Genomic DNA, 18,368 nt, shown 5'->3' with positions numbered 1-18,368 from the left:
AGTGGTGACATGAATGGTTAGTGGGGATCACATAATAAGTGAGCTGCATGCAGTCTCTTAGTTGTCCCTTCATTATGAGGGATCTTTCTTATTCTATACTAGTGTCTCCTTCATTCTGCTCAAAGCTAGGAGTCTCTCACATACTTTATTACTGCAGTGTTATAAATTATATACCTCGCTAACATGGAATCCAGAAGCAGAGATTGTAGGTGTAACAGTGGCCAACAGAGTTTTTTCTGTTACTGAGTGGGGCTGGGCCACAGAGATAGAAAGCTGCAGAGCTCGCAGTGGAAAACTGCTGGCAGCTAATTACAGGTAGGTATAGGTAGTTAGGTAAGAGCCTGCTGAGGTGGAGGTGGCCAGTGGGAAACACCTGGAGCTTGTGGAGAGGATCCCAGGTCAGGTGACTGGAAGGGGGTGGAGTTTAGGGCCATAAAAGCCCAGGTCCTGGAAAGGAGCCTTATACTGGAGCCTGTTAGTCTAAAAGGAAGAGTTATGCAGGCTGTGTGGAGGAGGGGGGAAAAAGCCCCGGAGGGTGTAGAGCTCACACTGAAGCTAAGTGAATTTGTGGTTTGTGTTGATTATGTTTCTGTTCCTCCTGTGTGGCATGGGAGTAACTGCAGGAGAGATTGGGGAGGGGTGTTGTTGAGACTGTGCTTTGGGAGAAACACATCCCAGTAAATGAAGTGAAGGGTGATGGAGCCCAGGGGCCCAAGATTTCTGGGGCTGAGTTGCTAGGGTCCTGGTGGACTGAGCAGACAGTGCAGGAGCCTGGTGGACTGAGCAGGGCACCCAAGACACATTCTGGCTCTATGAAGACACTCTCCAGAGTTCACTATAACAACAAAAATGTAACAGGTGAGGACGGGGTGGTACCCAAAGAGAACAGAGTAGAAGAGACAGGGTCAGTATGGTTGCCAGAGGGTGCCATGGACATCCTCAGAGGTGGATACTGTTACAGTAGGATAATGTATTTTAGGTTAAACTAATATAATTCCAAATAGCATTAAGCTTCCTGGTCTTTTACTTTTAATCTGGTTCCCCATTTTGAGACTGGTTCTGCCATTAACTTCTAGAGAAGTAGTGTCAGGCTTTTTCTATAGTGGGCATAGGTAGATCCAGGATTGTGACAATGGAGGTGCGGTCACATCCCATTCAGCTGGGCGCATCTACATGAGATGTTTATGCAGAGCTGACTAATCAACTCCACAGTAAAATGCTACTGTGGTATATGCTCAGTGAGACCTCACTGTGGAGAGAGGGGATGAACAACGGCTGTGGTGTGCACAGCCCGGGGCTCTGGAGCATGAAAAGAGGGGCTGAGTGTCACCACTGCTGCTGCTCATCTCCTTTCCCCTGCTGCTGAATTCAGGGGTCAGGGAGGGGAAGAGTAAACAACAGACACTGGAGCTGTGTGCATGCAGGGGGTCCAGGCAGACCCCATCCTGAGCAGTGAACTTGGAGAACTCACAGAACATGCAGAGCTCCTAGCAGGAGCAACACCGACATGCTGGTGAGCTCAAGAGCTCCCTGGCATCCAGAATCATGGCGAGGGCTTGTGACCACACCTCCTTCAGCTCTGTTGCATATATGCAGTGAGCTCTCTTCACTGTATTCCTACAGTGCCCAGTAGTTCCACTCCAGCACATAACGGGCCCTGTACAAACTCTTAGTAAGAAGCTGTTTCTGAATCAAAGAACTTATGAGCAATGATCCTTATCCTGAATTCCATGAACAAGAACTGGGGGCCTGCTGTGATGGAGCAAACTGGTAGTTCTGGGACTAAAGGCTAAGCAAAATAAGGAGGGGTAGCAAACACTTGGATACAGTGGGTGCATCTACATGAGATGTTTAATTGCAGAGCTTAATCAGCTCCATAGTAAAATGTCACTGTCTATACATGCAACCCTATTAGGTTGAAGTAGACTGACAAACACTACCACAGGCTAGTCTTGCTAAACACAAGCACTACCCTGCAGTAGTGTTGTTTTGTGCGCTACAGTGTACGTGCAGACAGTGATGAGGCTGGCTGGGTGCGTCAGTGTGTGGGCTAGCCGGCAGACTGTCTGCTGGCTAGCCCCTGTGCTGAAGCACCCTCATGCCTCAGCCAGCTCCCTTGCAGCACATGGAGCCCAGTCAGAGCAGCCCTGCTCCGACTGGGCTCCACGTGCTGTGCATGAATGCTTCTGGGCACATGTTCAAACCATGCTCCTGAGCAAAAAACTGTGGCGCAATAAACTCTCGAGTTTATTCATGTGCATTCATTGCACGTGTAGATGTGTCCGGGAAGTGAGAGAACAAGGCTAAGAGTAGTAGGAATACATGCACAATTAGATGCTTCTCTGACAGTCAAAGTCTTTTATTCTTTTAGATATGAGGCATAAATAAAAATGCCACTGATGCTGGCAATCCCAAGATCCTCAACATTGCATGCAGTCATTGCATTTCACCAGTCAACATGCAAGATGTCTCCCATTCTTTCACACATATTTATTTAAGAGGTCTTACTCACTTCATGGGAATTAAAATCATTTCACATCTTGCCAAATAGCTCAGGACAAATAAGCAAACTTTTGTCACCATAGCGATTGTGTAATTATTCACTTTAATAACCAGTGTTTAAATAACAGCCTTTGGATAGCTCTCTAGGGAGGCTTGTAAAATGGGTCACTTGCCTCTCTCCCATTGGCAAGCTACAATTCATTATTCAGTCTAAAAATGGACCCAGGATAATGTTTGTGGTAATCCTTCCTGTGCTTTGGACTAGTAGTAACATAAGACTCACAGAATGATCTCTTCCAAATGCCGATAAAAATACTCCAGTTGTCTAGGCTGGTTTTCAGTCCTAAAGCCTGCTCTACACACGCTTTTTGTACCAGTAGAACTGTCAGAGAAGGTAGATTATTTTTTGTTAAACCAATATAGTTGGTTTTAACCTAGTGGCTGTTAACCTTTTTTAGACTCAAGGTGCCCCTTGGGAAATGACAGTTCTTAGTTTTAACTCTTTTTTTACTACAGAAAAATAACAGAGAAATTCTTCTTTGGAAAAGAACTCAGAAAGACCAGAACAGGTTAGAGTGTTTTTAACACTACAGATCCCTATTTGAAATCTTTGGGTTTACCATGTGCATCAAGTTGGCACTTCTAACAGTGCTAACATTGTGTGGCACTCTGCATCACCCTTGAAAGGATCTCAAGATACCCTAAGGTACGATGACACCCTGGTCTGGAATCACTGTTTTAACCAATGCAACCTCTAATGTGGCTGTAGTTCTATCAATATAAAAGTGTCTTATACTGGGATGGCTTAGGCTATGTGTATACTATAAATTTCTGCCAGTAGAGCTATGTTAATCACAGGTGTCAGGTGCGACCAACACAGCTGTGCTTGCAGAAGTGGCTAGTGCAGACTCAGACATGAGTAAAACCACATTTTTACTGGTAGAGCTTGTCTTACTTGTGGTGTTTTTATCATACCTGGATAAGGCTCAGCCTTGTCACTTATCTGCATCCATACTAGGACTTAGTTTGCACTGCAAAGTTTTGGCAATATGGCTACAAGGGTGAACAAAATTACATCCTTCACCTTTGTGGTTCTCGGCTTGTGGGCTGCAGGGGTGCTGCGGAAAGCAGTCCTTCCTCCTGCCAGCTGCTCCCTCCCCCCATATTTGTTGCCCCTTCCCCTCCTTGCTGAATGTCCCCAGTGCCAGGTGGCTGTGTGTGTGCTAGCTCTAAACTGGGGAGCAGAAGAGTTCTCTAGATGCAACACTGTAGGCAAGATAAGGAACTTGGGTGTAGTGCCACATAAACATAGCTCTGCTATTTCTCACAACAAAGGATGCACATGTAGAGTGGGCTTGTGTGGAAACATTTTGTTGGGGTCAGGTTGGATAATAAGGGAAGTCATGCATGGGGTTGGCAGGGTTAGGAATGTGATGAAGCACTCCACTTGGGGGATGTCATCCTTCTGGCAGCCAGTTATTGATTGATATGTTGATAGAACACCAACTCTGCCCCGAACACAGCCTTAAATCCAGAAGAAAAGACAGTGGGAAGTTGTATGCACAGTAAGACTGTTGGTGAGTTGACTCCTGACACCAGCACCTCACTTCAGCTCTAAACCTTGCATGCTGTTCCTATGCTACTGGTCTCCATGTCTGCCTTCTGACTCTTGGCTTGCTCTTGATCCTCGTGGTCTGTGACTCCTGCCTCTGTATCTCGGACCTTGGTTTGAGCATTGGCTTCCACATTCTTGGCCTTGGTTCCTGACCACCACCTTGGTTCCTTGCCTTTAGCTTCATCCTCACCATGATTTTTGACATCTGGATCCTGTAACTTTGTCTTGACTCTGGACCCAACCACTAGCCATGACTATCCATGGCCCAGTCTTATATAGGGAGGACTGGAAGTGATGCCTTGGGAAGCAGACATGGGTGTGTGGATAGTGGGCTATGGGACTGCAGGTAAGCGTAGGGTTGGAGATGGGCCATGGATCTTTCTCAGGCCCAAACTTTGCATCTGTATTTCTCATGAGATAGACAAAGCTAAATTTCTTGGCATAACAATACATTCTTATTCAGAATGGTTTCACCCAAATCTCAAATCAGTTAGTAAGTCCTGGAGTCTGAAAAGAATGTATATAGGACTTGCAAAACCATTTGTATCTTGTAGTAAATAGTGTTTGCTTACAGTGAAAAGCTTACAGTGAAAAGTCCAGTCTTCCCACATCCTTCCTGTGTATTATATTGCTGGCCAAGCTTCAAATGGGCTGGCACATGCACAACTCCAGAATAGCACTAGCTGGTTGTTCAGTCAGCTGGCTCCATGTGTGCTTGTTGTTATTAATTAATAGGGACAGAAGCAAGAGGCAGTCCAGGGTAATGCATAATCATTAAAATGTTTCACCTCTGACAGGACACCTGGAACGGTTGGCAAGTCAGGACTGGCGGGGCTGGAAATAGCAATCTGAGTGAGCAAGAATGTGATGCCCTCCTACACATTAACTCCCAATGGATTGGGGGAGGGGCACTGGGGGACAAAAGCTTAAAAACTGTTGTGAAATCTGAAAAACTCTCTTAAAATAGTTAAGCTTTTGTCCCCGCCAAAAACTGTTGTGAAATCAATCTTGAAAACTGTTGTGAAATCACTGTAAAAATCTGAAATCTGGGAGCTGCATGCAGAGGATAGTCTTTAATACAGAAGCTGGAACAAATTTGTGAATGACACCAAATTGGGTGGAGTTGCAGACACTCTGGAGGGTAGAGTTAGGATCTAGAATGACCTGGATAGGAAAAATGGTTCACAATCAATGAGATAGGATTCAGGAAGGGAAAATAGGAAGACCTGCACTTGGGATGGAATAACCACCTGCACAAATACAGACTGGGGAATGACTGGCTGGGCTGTAGTACTGCAGAGAAGGACCTGGGGGTTACAGTGGATCTTAACTCCAAACAGAGGTGCCAGCCTCTTCCTGGTGGGGGGCTGAGGTGGGCTAGACAGAAAATGGGGGAGGCTGCACTATACATCTTCTGACCAAACATACTTATTTGGCCAGGCAGCTCATCTATACATCGGGGAAGTGGGGGGGGGGGTTAGGGGGGTTACTTACAGGAGGGCTAAGGTGAATTTTGGGGTAACTATAGCTCCCCCAAGACCCCCTCCCACAGTGGCTTGCCTGGCTCTAACACAGGGTAGGCAATTATTTGGGTTGGAGGGCCATTTAATCAGTTTTGGTGAGCTGCTGCAGACTGGGGGGGGCTGACCCAGCGTGCAAGGGGAGGGCAGTTGGTCCTATCTGGCCCTGGGCCATCTACCCTGAACCCACTGCCAGGGGTGGTGGACAGAGTGGGCAGGCAGGGTCTCCATGAAGACCAGCCCAGATCCCCTGGGCAGGGCATGCTTGGCCAGGCAGATGGGATGGGGCCACAGGCAAGTGGGGCCCAGTAGCGGGACACATGGGCAAAGCTGGGGCCATGATTTTAGAGTGATAACAGCAATGCCTGCTCTACCATGAGCCCTGGCTCCATATTGTCACCACCCCATGATACTGGTCCTGGCCCCGGCCACCTGTCCTGCTCCCAGACAATGCTCTCCACCTACCTGAAGCCCCATCCCATCCACCTGGCTGAGTGTGTCCTGCCCATGGGGGTCCCAGGCTAGTGTCCATGGAGACCCTGCCCACCCACCTGCCTGCTTTGTCAGACACCCCTGGTGGTGGGTGTGGGGTTGACTGGCATTGGCAGCTAGGCAATGAGCCAGCGTGGCGGGGCTACTGGGAAGCCAAGTCCAGCCACCATGGTACCCCTGACCCTCCGTGTGCCCGGAGGTGGCAGAACCAGCTGCATGCACCATGGTCTGGGCTGCCACCCATGCCTGGGACAGGCAGGGCCAAGGGACCCACTACATGGCAGATAAAATCCCTTGACGAGCCAGATGTCCTACAAGCTGTATTTTGCCTATTCTTGCTCTAACCTAAAAAGAAAAAAAGAGGTGTACACACAGTGGAAGCTAGGTACAGTCCCCAAGGAGAACTATACAACAGTGATCTGCACTTGTAGGGAAATGATTAGGAAAGCTAAGGCGACGACTGAGTTTACGTTAGCCAAGGGAGTCAAGGACAATAAGAAGTCCTTCTTTAGGTATGTAGGGAGCAGAAGGAAAACAAAAGGAAGTGTGGGGCCCCTGCTTAACACCTCGGGACAGCTGGTAATGGACACTCAGGGAAAAACTGAACTCCTGAAAGCCCACTTTGCTTCGGTATTTCACCGGACCAAGGGGAAAGACAAGCGAGATAAGGATCACAGGGGGAATGGTGGGAATGATAGCCTTCCCACTGTGGATGCTGAGCTGGTGCCAAAGCAACTAGAAAAGCTAGACCTTTATAAGTCAGCGGGACCAGATGGACTTCACCCAAGAGTGCTGGTGGAGCTGGCTGAGGTCATCATGGAGCCCCTGGCAAAGCTCTTTCAGAAATTGTGGCACACAGGGGAGATCCCTGAGGATTGGAAGAGGGCCAGCATTGTGCCAATCTTCAAGAAGGGGAAGAGGGAGGACCTGGGCAACTATAGGCCAATCAGCCTAACCTCCACCCCAGGGAAAATCCTGGAAAAACTCATTAAAGAATCTATGTGTGATACGCTCTTTGGGGGTAAGATTCTGAACAACAGCCAGCATCGCTGTGTCGCTGGTAGGCCTTGTCTTACCGGTCTCATCTCCTTTTACAAACAGGTCTCTTGCTACCTGGACATGGGAGAGAAGGTCGAGTTATATACCTAGACTTCCAAAAGGCTTTTCATCTAGTATCCCACAATATCCTTGTGGAAAAATTGGAAGATTGTAGGCTTAAATACTGAACAGTTCAGCAGGTGGAAAACTGGCTGTATGGTAAGACCCAGAGAGTTCTCGTGAATGGATCTGTCTCATCCTGGTGAGAAGTGGCCAGTGGTGTCCCTCAGGAGTCCGTGCTTGGACCGGTGCTTTTCAACATTGTCCCAGGAGAGCGGGGGCACTGGGAGACCCCCGCGGCGGCCAAGGGGTCTGCTTACCTCCCGCAGGGCTGGAGGAGCCGAAGAAACTCCAGGCGCCGGCAGCGCCGGCACGGGTCGTCAGCTGGGCGTTTATCCGGCTGCGGCTGAGTGGCGGGGGCGGGGCACGCCGGCTGGGAGGAACAAAAGGCGGCCCCGCCGAAGCAGCGGGGCGGCTGAAGGGAGAGAGCTGGAGCGCGGAGCCCCAGCGAGCAGGGGATCAGCCGCCGCCCGCAGAGAGCGGGACGCCGCCGTGTAGAGGCGGAGCAGGCTGTGAGCAGCGCAGCGGAGCACCCAGGAGTGAGGAGACAAGGGGAGAAGTCAGCCCCAGAGGTGGGGCAGCAGCCAGCGGGGAACCCGACACCTGAGGCAGCAGGAGGCGTAACAGCTATCCCGAGAGTGGGGCCAGCTGTAGCCTGCGTTACGGAGCCGACGGCACGGGTAACTGCGGCCGGGACTACTGGGGAAGCAGAGAGGACGTCTGCATCCCAAGGAAGGAGGGATCAGGTCAGCACCCCCACTGGGAGAGGCATACCCGGTCCGAAGGCCGCCGGTAGTGGCTAGGGGGACTGAGCCGAGAGAGGACGAGACGAGGACGGGTTAGAGGCCAGGACAGGAAGACCTGAGGTGGCGTATGGCCAGGGTGTAGGGGAGGATGGAGCCCCAAGAGTACCCGCGAAGAGGCGTGCCAGCACCAGGGGATACCCCAAGGGAAGACCCCCCACTGAGAGAGTCATCAAAGTCATGGCAGGCGAGTTCTGGGGTCCCCCTTTATGCCAGCCGGGGTAAACCCTGGGGCGTACCAACGAAACCCGGGGGTGCAAGATCTCGAGTCTGGGCGAAGGCGGCGCGCGAACTCCTAGTCGAACGGAGGCGGGTACAAACATCTTTATCAATGATTTGGATGTGGGGGTGAAAAGCTTGCTGACCAAGTTTGCGGACGACACCAAGTTATGGGGGAGCGTGGTCATGCCAGAAGATAGGTTGCAGATACAGGCAGACCTGGACAGGCTGGAGAGCTAGGCATATTGGAACCAGATGAAGTTCAACACTCAGAAGTGTAAGGTGCTTCATCTGGGGGCAAACAATCCTCAGCATGCCTACAGGCTCAGTGGCAACAATTTGACTTGCACCATGGCAGAAAGGGACCTAGGGGTAATTATTGACCATCACATGAACATGAGTTGGCAGTGCAATGCTGTGGCCAGCAAGGCAAACAACACGCTGGCATGTATTAACCATTGAATCTCATGCAAAACTAAGGAAGTGATACTCCCACTGTACTCTTCACTGGTGAGATCACAGCTAGAATACTGCATCAAGTTCTGGATGCCACACTTCAACAAGGATGTGGAAAAACTTGAGAGAGTCCAGAGAAGAGCCACCCACCTGTATGATCAGGGACTTGCAAGAGAAGCCGTATGAGGAGAGGCTGAGGGACTTGAGCCTCTTCAGCCTACAGAAGAGAAGGCTGAGAGGGAACTTGGTAGCAGCTTACCCCTACATCAGGGGAATACATAAAGAAATGAAATGGTCTATTCAAGCTGAATATGAGCCAACAGTGTGCTCTTTTTGCAAATAAAAAGAAAAGAAAAAAAAGAAAGACCCCTCCCCATGGGATCCTGGGTTGAAGAGAAGTTTCTTCTGCTCTATTTGACACTGGTGAGGCCACTCTGAAGTACTGTGTCCAGTTTTGGGCCCCACACTTCCAAAAGGATGTGGATAGTTTGGAAAGAGTCTAGTGGAGAGTGACAAAAATTTAACTGACAGCTTTTGTTTCAGCTGCAGCAAGCTGATTAGCCAAACTCTGATTAGTGGGTGAGTCAAAATGGTTACCTGGTAACAACCTTTTCTGAGAGGCAGATGCACACACTTGCATGTAAAAGAAGACTGTGCATACGAGCACACGTCAGTCTGGCACAACATTCTCGTTGTTCCTTCTGCGGAGCCCTGCCAAGGCTGCGATGTACAGATGGCATATTAATATTAAACTCCCTGAGATGACAGAAAACTTTTAGCTCAGTAGTTAACATTATCATCAATTATACAATTACACATATCAATAGTACTTGACCCATTAAATGCACTTTACAAACAGTGGCTAATTAATCCTAATTAATGGCTATTTTTTTCTCCATTTTAGAAGAGCCAGGGAGTTTAAGGGCAGATCTTCAGCTGGTGTCAATTCGTTCTGCCCTCAGGAGCTTACAGCAGCTGCTATCCTGTAGCCCGTTCTAATCGGGCAAACCTGTGTCACACAGAAAAGGGTTTGGCTTATCTCAAGGCAGTTCCCTCACACAGATCTCCTTGCCTTGGAGGTAGCAATGAGCAGGACGAGACAATGAAGCTTGTTGGCTAAACCAGCAGGAATAAAGGGAACTGCATCTTGTTTTATCATATCATAGGGGTCCTGCAAAATCTTCAGTGCAAAGAGCCCTGGGAGCAAGGACCAGAATCTAGGACTCTCCCTCCTGGGGAGAACCTGAAACCCCAAGCTACCATCATTTCATGCTCTCCTGTTGGCTCCATGCTTCTTGTTGACTTGGCTGGACAGTGCAGCAGCTTCAATCGGAGGTGTAGAGAGTCTTTTCCCCTAACATATTCCACAGCCTCGTGATAACATGCTTTCCTGGGAAGTAAGAAATGTGGGTTCACAATCCCCTTAGGGTGACAACACCCTAAGACCCAGGTCTCCTAGTCCCTGGGTGAGTGTTTTTACCACTAGGTTGATTTTTGCTGGACAGGAAAATGATTTAAATTGGTGTGTAGAGCTGGAACCTAGTGTAGAGAATAGGGTAATAATTGGTGATGTTAAATCTTGTTGTCCTACTTATGAAACAAAGTTCATCATCATAATTGAGGTAATCAATTGTATATTATAAAACCTCACGGATAGATATGTTTTTGGTGTTGATAGGGAAGCCTTTTATGGACGTGCACCTGAAAAAACAAACATAAAGCAGTCTGATGCCCATGAATTAATTTAAGCTGAATGGGATCATTACAAAAGGACAGGCAAACTCTTCTGAGTAGTCCTGGGCACTTTTACACGTGCTCCGTCAATTCCAATTAGAGTACATCCGAGCAGACTTGATTAATTGGGTCTACTGGAGCGTTTTAATCTGAATGCTCCAGAGCGCTGCAGTGTTTTGCGTATTCAGCATCCCCACATTACAAAATGGCAGAGGCACTTTATTAAAAAGCTCCTTGAATGAACTTTGAAGTGCCCCGCCACTATTTTGGAACGTGGGGACTCTGAATACAGGAGACTCTGTGGTCGTTTTAATTAGAGCGGCTCCGGAGAGCCACTCTAATTAAAACACAATTCCCCTCACCCCAGAGCACATGTATATGTGTACAGGCATGTTAGTGCTGCTGTGGTCTAATGAATAAGGCTCCTGGCCTAGGAGTTAGAAGAATGGGCTTTATTCCTTCTTTTGCCACTTGCCTGCTGGGTGATCTTGGGCAAGTCACTTCCCTCTTTCTTTTCCCCATCCCTTTCTGTTCTGATTGTCAACTCCTTTGGTCAGGGATATTTCTGTCCCATGCCTAGCAACATTAAGGCCTGATTTCTGTCAGGCCTTCTAGGTATTATTTTAGTATGAATAATGAATATTAATGTCTTACTGATGTTGGAATCGGAGCAGAGCAATTTTGTGATACTAATTACTATACACTGACTTGAATGTTCAACCATGAAAGAATGTTCATACTGATCAGAATGTTCAATATTCAAGGAATGTGCCCTGAAGAAAGTTCATGCCTCATTGTAAATCATGATTATGTTGCTCAAAGTATAAGGAGAGTGTATACAAGTAAAGCATTCTGATCTGAGTTCACGCACTGACTTGGCTAGTCAGGTCAAAAAGGGCAGAATTCCACATGAGCCTATGGGCCTGCTGAGTTAGCATGCTTGTTTCTTTGGCCACTGGTGCACAGGCTAGTGATGTGGCTAGCATTTAATCTGGCTAGATGGTCAGGGAAAATATGCAATAACACTATCTAGGGGCCAGGGCTATGTATCACCTTGCACCAGCCCAGGATCGGGCCCAGTCAGAGGTCACACACAAAATGGCTGTATTCATTTTGATGTTTAGCCCAGCTGGAGTTAGAAGAGCAGTACACTAACTAGAAAACGGAATCAAATCACAGTGACAGATCTCACACACATCATGCTGTTTGATGCATTTCTTAAAGCCCACTTGGAACCAAGCTTGGAATCTCAGGTTCCTTTTTACAAAATAAATGTAAGTGTTTAGCCCCCCTGGCTGCAGAAGGAGCCTGAAAAGGGCTCAGAGTCTCCAAAACTAGAAGGCAAATATAAATGTCCAACATATATATATTTAAATCTCATGATTTTGAAACCAGCTTCATGATTTTGAGGGCTGGGGACAACTAGGTGGTGTGAGTACTTGGGACTGTGCTCACAGGAAAGTCTTTGCTCTGTTGGAGTCTACTTCTGCTTAGTTTTCAATGTATTATTTACTGATTAGCCTTTTAATTCTTGGCAGTGAGCCTTGACGCTGTCAAATTCACATATTAATTCACATATTAATGCACTGAAGCCCAGGATTTGCACAGGCTTCAAGTAGCAGAGAACATAAAGAAAGACTCATCGCACCAATTCAGCAACAACATGACCTTTGACAGGATAGAATGGCTAATTATCTTTCATTTTCTTTTCTTTCTTTTTCTTTTAAAATTTTATTCTGCTTTTGTTTCAGGCTTCCCATTCCATGTTTTTGAAGTTGAAATGCACATTTTATTAGTTCCTTAACCAAAATTTCCCCAGCTCTGATATATTTATAGCTTATGCTGAAAGGCAGTGAGTTTAGAGTGCATTTAAAGTAGAATAAAGATTTGTGAATGCAGAAAAATCCATTGTTAATACAATATAGTCAACAGGTCCTTAAGAAAAGCTTATTGAGCATTATTAATAAAAGAACATTTTACAAGCTTGCTGCCTACAGAGGTGTATTCTATTTAAAATAAAAGCCACATTTTTGCTTTGACAGTCCAGACTGTTCTATTTAAAATAAAAGCCACATTTTTGCTTTGACAGTCCAGACTGTATGCACAAAAGATTCAAAGTCTTTTACAAGTGACATGTTAACCATAACCAACTATAACATATTGAACCATCCTGAGAAAACAATGAGAAGAATCCAGCTAAAGTATGCTCATGAAAGGTCACTGTTGGAAAAATATGAAAAGAAGAGCTAAGGCAGAACATAAAAATAATTGCTTTGTGTCAAATTTTCTGAAAGAAGCCACTGTTAGTTATCAAATTAACATCTCATGCTATTTTGGGGAACCAAATTAATGTGATTACTAGCCTCTCAGATTAATTAACTCCACAAAGCATATCCATTGTTGTGAGTCAACGTGGTGGCCATATTAAGAGTCCAAACTCAAACTTCTTTAATCTACTTGCTGATAATCTCTTCTTCCATTTTTTAAATAATATTCCTTCTGCAGAAGAATCAGGTAGGGCCTCTGACAGAGACTAAACAGTAGATTAGCGACATGCCCTGGCATGGGAGATCTTGCATCTCTAAAACTATTCATAGATGGAAACAAAAGTTCATGTAGAAATCAAGTTCACTGCCAGTAAACTGTAGGGACATGCCATATAGTTCTAGGCACGTGAAAATCTGTGATTGTGAGTGTGGTTGTGATCGCGGTCTATAATATATACCATTTATCATTAGAACCTGTCATACTCCTGTGGTACCTGTGAACACCAGCATATAGCTGGCACTTCAGCTTCTGAACACTTCTGCATTCCATATTCTTTTGTGAGAGGAAAGAATTTAGACATAAGGATTAGCAGCTGTGCAGCATGAATGTCAGGTGTGTAGAGGTTAAGTTGGACTAATAAAAGATAGATTCACCCAAAGAACCTTGTCAGGTGTGTAGAGGATTGAGTAGGGTCCAGGAGCTGGGTGATGGACTACCTAAATTCCCTGAGGAGCCCTGTTTGAGAACCCCTAACACACTGCAAAGGGAGCTCAAGAGGGAGGACGTGACTCAGTTGCGTGGTTAACGCACTCCCCTGGGAGGAGGTAAGTAATGTGTTCTAGATCTTTACCAGGGATCTTTCTGTATTTATCCAATGATTACTTAATGTAAGATGAATAAGTAGATTTCAGAGATTTAATTGACAGTAGGGGCTGGACGAGACCTTGTGAGATCAAGTCCAGCACCCCTGCCAGAGGCAGGAATTCTGCAGGGATCAGATGATCCCAGCAAGATAAATATCCAAATGCCTTTTGAATGAGTCCAGAGTAGGTGCTTGCACCACCTCTGGGGGGAGTCTGTTCCAGACCTTGGACACTTGGACTGTAAAGAAATGTTTCCTTATATTGAGTCTGAATTGGCCTTCTAGAAGTTTGTGGCCATTAGACTTAGTTATCCCTTGGGGAGCTCTGGTGAACAACTGTTCTCCCAGATCCTGATGCATCCCCCTTATATACATATAGGCAGCCACCAAGTCCCCCCTGAGCCTTCTCTTTGCCAGGCTGAAGAGTCCCATGTCCCTTAGCTTCTCCTCTTAAGGCTTGCTCTCTCAGCTTTTGATCATATGGGTGGCTCTCCTCTGGACTCTCTCGAACTTATCCACATCCCTCCTGAAGTGGGGGTCCCAAAACTGGATGCAGTACTCCAGCTGCAGCCTCACTAAGGCCGAGTAAAGCAGGAGGATGATGTCCCTGGTTTTGCTTGAGATTCATCAGTGGATGCATGTCAGAGTTTGGTTTGCTTTGCCAGCTACAGCATTGCATTGGTGGTTCATGTTCATGTTGTGGTCAATCAATTCCCACAAGTCTTTCAATCGCAGTGCTAGCAAGTGTAGCACTGCCAAGACTATAAGTATGATGCTGGTTTTTTCTCCCAAAGCGGAGTACCCTGCATTTCTCTACATTGAATGCCATCAGGTTTAGGTCTGCCCACTTTGCAAGCATGTCCAGGTAGGCCTGTATCCCCAGCCTGTCCTCCAGCTTGACTGCCTTCCTCCATAGTTTAGTGTCGTCTGCGAACTTTGCCAGTCAGTATCTGATGCCCGAATCCAGGTCATTAGCGAAGATATTGAAGAGTACCGGCCTGAGCACTGAGCCCTGGGGTACTCCCCTGGTAATCTTGCACCATGTTATTTGTTCCCATCAACTAATACCCTTTGGGTTCAACCACAGAGCCAGTTCCCTAGCACTGGACCATGAGATAGTCAAGGCCACTGTTCCCCAGCTTGGTCGTGAGGACGTCATGGGGGACCAAGTCAAAGTCCTTCATGAAGTCCAGATAAATGACATCAACCTCATCTCCCTTGTCCAGGCAATGCGTCACCTGGTCATAGAAGGAGATGCGGCTGGTCAGGCAAGACCTTCCAGTAATAAAACCATGTTGGCTGGTATTCAGTAGGTTGCCTTCCATTAGCCTGTTGCAGATGGATCCCTTGATAATTTTCTACAAGATCTTTCCAGGGATGGATGGCAGACTGATAGGTCTGTAATTCCCTGGATCTTCTTTCTTCCCTTTCTTGAAGATTGGGACCATCTTAGCCATAGGGCATGCTCTTTTAAGACTCTTTTAAGAGTCCGCCAGCTCTTTTAAGACTCTTGGTGTAATCCATCTGGGCCCGCGGACTTATAGATGTCAGGCCTCTTGAGGTGTTCTCTCACTTGACCTACTACGTCAATTGTGGGCCCATCTCCCGAGCCCTGGTTGCTTTGCATCCTGACAGCATGACTTGCTTGGGCGCGTGGAAAACTGATGCAAAGTAATTGTTTAGGAGACTGGCCTTTTCATAGTATCATAGTGCTTAGGGTCGGAAGGGACCTAAACAGATCAGGTCCGACCCCCTGCCCCGGGCAGGAAGGGGTGCTGGGGTCATATCACCCCAGCCACATATCTGTCCAGCTTTCTCTTGAAGACCCCCAGGGTAGGAGAGAGTACTACCTCACTTGGGAGCCCATCTTGGGCATCAGACGTCAGCTGCCCCATTTGATCTTGCAGGGGGCCAAATGCTTGATTCCTATGATATTTTATAAAAAGTGGATGATGGCAGCACCATCACCAAGCCCTGCTTAGTTATTTCAGAGACTATCTGTAGGTGTCTAATCTGGGGAGAGGCCCGAGTTGTGGATTCCAGCTGAATGGCAGCACCTCCCTCAGCTCCGAACAAGTGATCCTAGTGGAATGTTTGCTGATACCTGTAGGAGGCTGATTATCTATCTGGGCCAGGAAGCAGTTTGATGCTATCTCCTAGTGTGTTTAATGCTCTTCCCACTCCAACTTAATCATACTGGGAGAGAAAGCAGGGTAGAGATGCACCTAATAGAATAATTCTGTAAGTGAGATGTCTAGAACTCTAACACTAACATGTTTGAAAATACATAAAAGAAATACCTGGGTAGCGGGAGCCTGATTAACAGACTCCACCTGCTATGCAGAAGGTAGTAAGGCAGCCAGAAATTATGAAGTGCTAATTAAAGATGTAGGTATGTTAAGATGAAACTCTTGTCAAATCTGTGAATACCTGTATTAAAATAAAGGTGGGATGGAGGTTAGGGTTCTGTAGACTGCACATGTTTTAGTTTAATTATACTGGAAGTGAGATGATGACCATGATATAAAAAATTATGTGCTGCACTGTACTGTAATAATCACCACATTCATATGTTATAAATATGTAGAGACCAGAAATGCAGTGAAGGAAACTATACTAATTTATATCAGCCCCTTCTGTGAGAAGAAAAACAGCTGCAAACCAATTAATCAAGTAGCTTCATATCAAGAAAGTAAACAGGCTCTTTCCTATTGGCCAGTTCTAGGCAGCTCCCAGTTCCCCGCTCATCCTTATTGTTGGTTTTGGATACCATTCTAAGGTATCTAATTCTCCCTGCTCAGTGTATGGGAAGCCTACATGCCTAATCCAGCATTCTGGACTATGGGACCAGTTGCCAAAAGTTGGACTCTATACCAACTCATTTTCAGGTGCCCGTTGTTCTTTATTGGATTAAGTCCTAATTCTCTTGAGGCATTTACTTTCTTGTTTTTGAATTTTGTGACTAATTGTCTTACATATAGTCTTTTATTATAGAAGGAGCGGTGGACTTGTTTCAACTGTAATAGAGTAAGAGGGTTAGGTTTCTGCATGCTACAGATTTTTCTGAGGCTCTACTGGAAGTGTGATTTATTCCAGATCATTCAAGGGAGGTGTTCCAAGAGTATATATTGTTCTCAGTTCAGGGGTAAAAGTTAGAAGTAGCCCATTTCTTAAATACCACACTTTAAAAGCATGCCTAGAACTGTTAAGAGCTGTAATAAGAAATAATATTAATTATTACATCATCTTAATATCATTGTGCTACCTTATTTAAATGAATATAAAGGGGTTTATTTAAGAATGGACTTCTTGCCTGTTTGCTTCATGTCTGTGATACTTAAGGAAAATAAGAAATCTTTTTTTTTAAGAGGGGCAGGCAACATTCAGATTTTTTTTTTAACATGAACATTCGGGGAAAGTTGTCTTGTCTTCACTGGAGGACACCTGGAGGTTTTGGATACAGACTTTCAATTCAGCAAAGCATGTGCGTAACTTTCAGTGGGAACTAAGGGCATCCTTAAAATAAAGCAGATGCTCAAATGTTCTGCTGAGTTGGGACCCATGATGTGACGAGGTTGAGGTGCTGATTTCTTATGAAAATCATTTGTTCTCCCAGAGCCTTGAGTGTAGGCCCAGATTACACTTGTGGTGTGACTTAGCTATAGGACAATTCCATGAACCCAGGAGGATCTTATCAATACAGGAAGGTTTGGCCAGCAGCCTTGAGCTTCCCTGTTCTTAGTATAGCTTATAATTGAAGGCATGGGCTTAGTAAACCAGGCAGATCCCTTGCTGCAGTGTTAAGCCTCTTGAGGCCCTTTGTAGGCAGCATAACATTTAAAGCAGAAGGTAGGGTAGATTTTCACCTTATAGACTAACTAAATCAGATACATAGCATAAGCGTTTGTAAGCAAAGGGTTACTTCATCAGATGCTGGGATACATCAGTATCTAAAGAAATCTCAATTTATAAACTACAGTGCTGTAGCTTCCTCACCTATAATCCAGCCTAAATCCTTTCGTGTGTTTAAAAAGCCCAGATGGAAATCATTCCACAAATCATCTAGCAAAACTGAAGAATGAACTTGCCCAGTGACATATTAGCCCTCATTCAGCCAAGAATATAAGGCCTGTGCTCAAGTCCAAGCCCATTCAGAAAAGCACTTAAGGACTTCCTTAACTTCAAGCATGTTGTGATGCATCTGCATCTGATGAAGCAAGCCCTTTGCTTACAAAAGCTTGTTATATATATCTCTTATTTAGTTTGTCTGTTAGGTGCAAATCTACCCTTCCTTCTGCTTGACTTCAGACTAGCACAGCTCTTTCAGTATAAGATTAAACCGGCCTTGAGGCCCTCCCTGCAGGCCACTGGGGGGATCATCCTGTATACAGCAGCCCACACAAGGAAATGCAGAGGTGGATGTCACTGTATGAGCCTGATCTTTAAAGCTGAGTGCTCTGTTTCCCTGGTTTTTAATCCAGCTCACAGGGACTGTTGTCTTCAGACAGACAGAAAGGAGACTCAGGAGGGGGAATGGTGCCAGACTACAAATGCAACACAGTGTAAGGCCTACATTATAGGGAAATTTCTGCTCTAGGTTTGCTGGCATAGATATGGTGGAGATGCTATTGTAGCCCAGGTAACTTGGGTATATACTCCTCTTCTCCAATTGAAGGGGATTGTTAGCTGGCAGGTGTCTGTGGGGTAGGAACTACAGACCGCTCAGTTTCCCTCCATCC

At 46.2% G+C, this 18,368-nt stretch overlaps 1 long non-coding RNA gene across 1 annotated transcript in view; it reads left to right on the top strand.

The window, feature by feature from the left end:
• Positions 1-3,986: 3,986 nt before the first annotated feature.
• Positions 3,987-18,368, top strand: part of LOC132251129 (uncharacterized) — a 36,329-nt gene continuing 21,947 nt past the window's right edge. The window contains exon 1 of the long non-coding RNA XR_009462959.1: positions 3,987-4,079. This is a non-coding gene — a long non-coding RNA (uncharacterized LOC132251129). The remainder of the gene's footprint in view (positions 4,080-18,368) is intronic.

Source organism: Alligator mississippiensis, chromosome 1, assembly GCF_030867095.1.
Source record: "Alligator mississippiensis isolate rAllMis1 chromosome 1, rAllMis1, whole genome shotgun sequence".
NCBI classification, from domain to species: Eukaryota; Metazoa; Chordata; order Crocodylia; family Alligatoridae; genus Alligator; species Alligator mississippiensis.
Note: the sequence above shows the minus strand (reverse complement) of the source record. Positions and strands in the feature narration are given on the sequence as shown.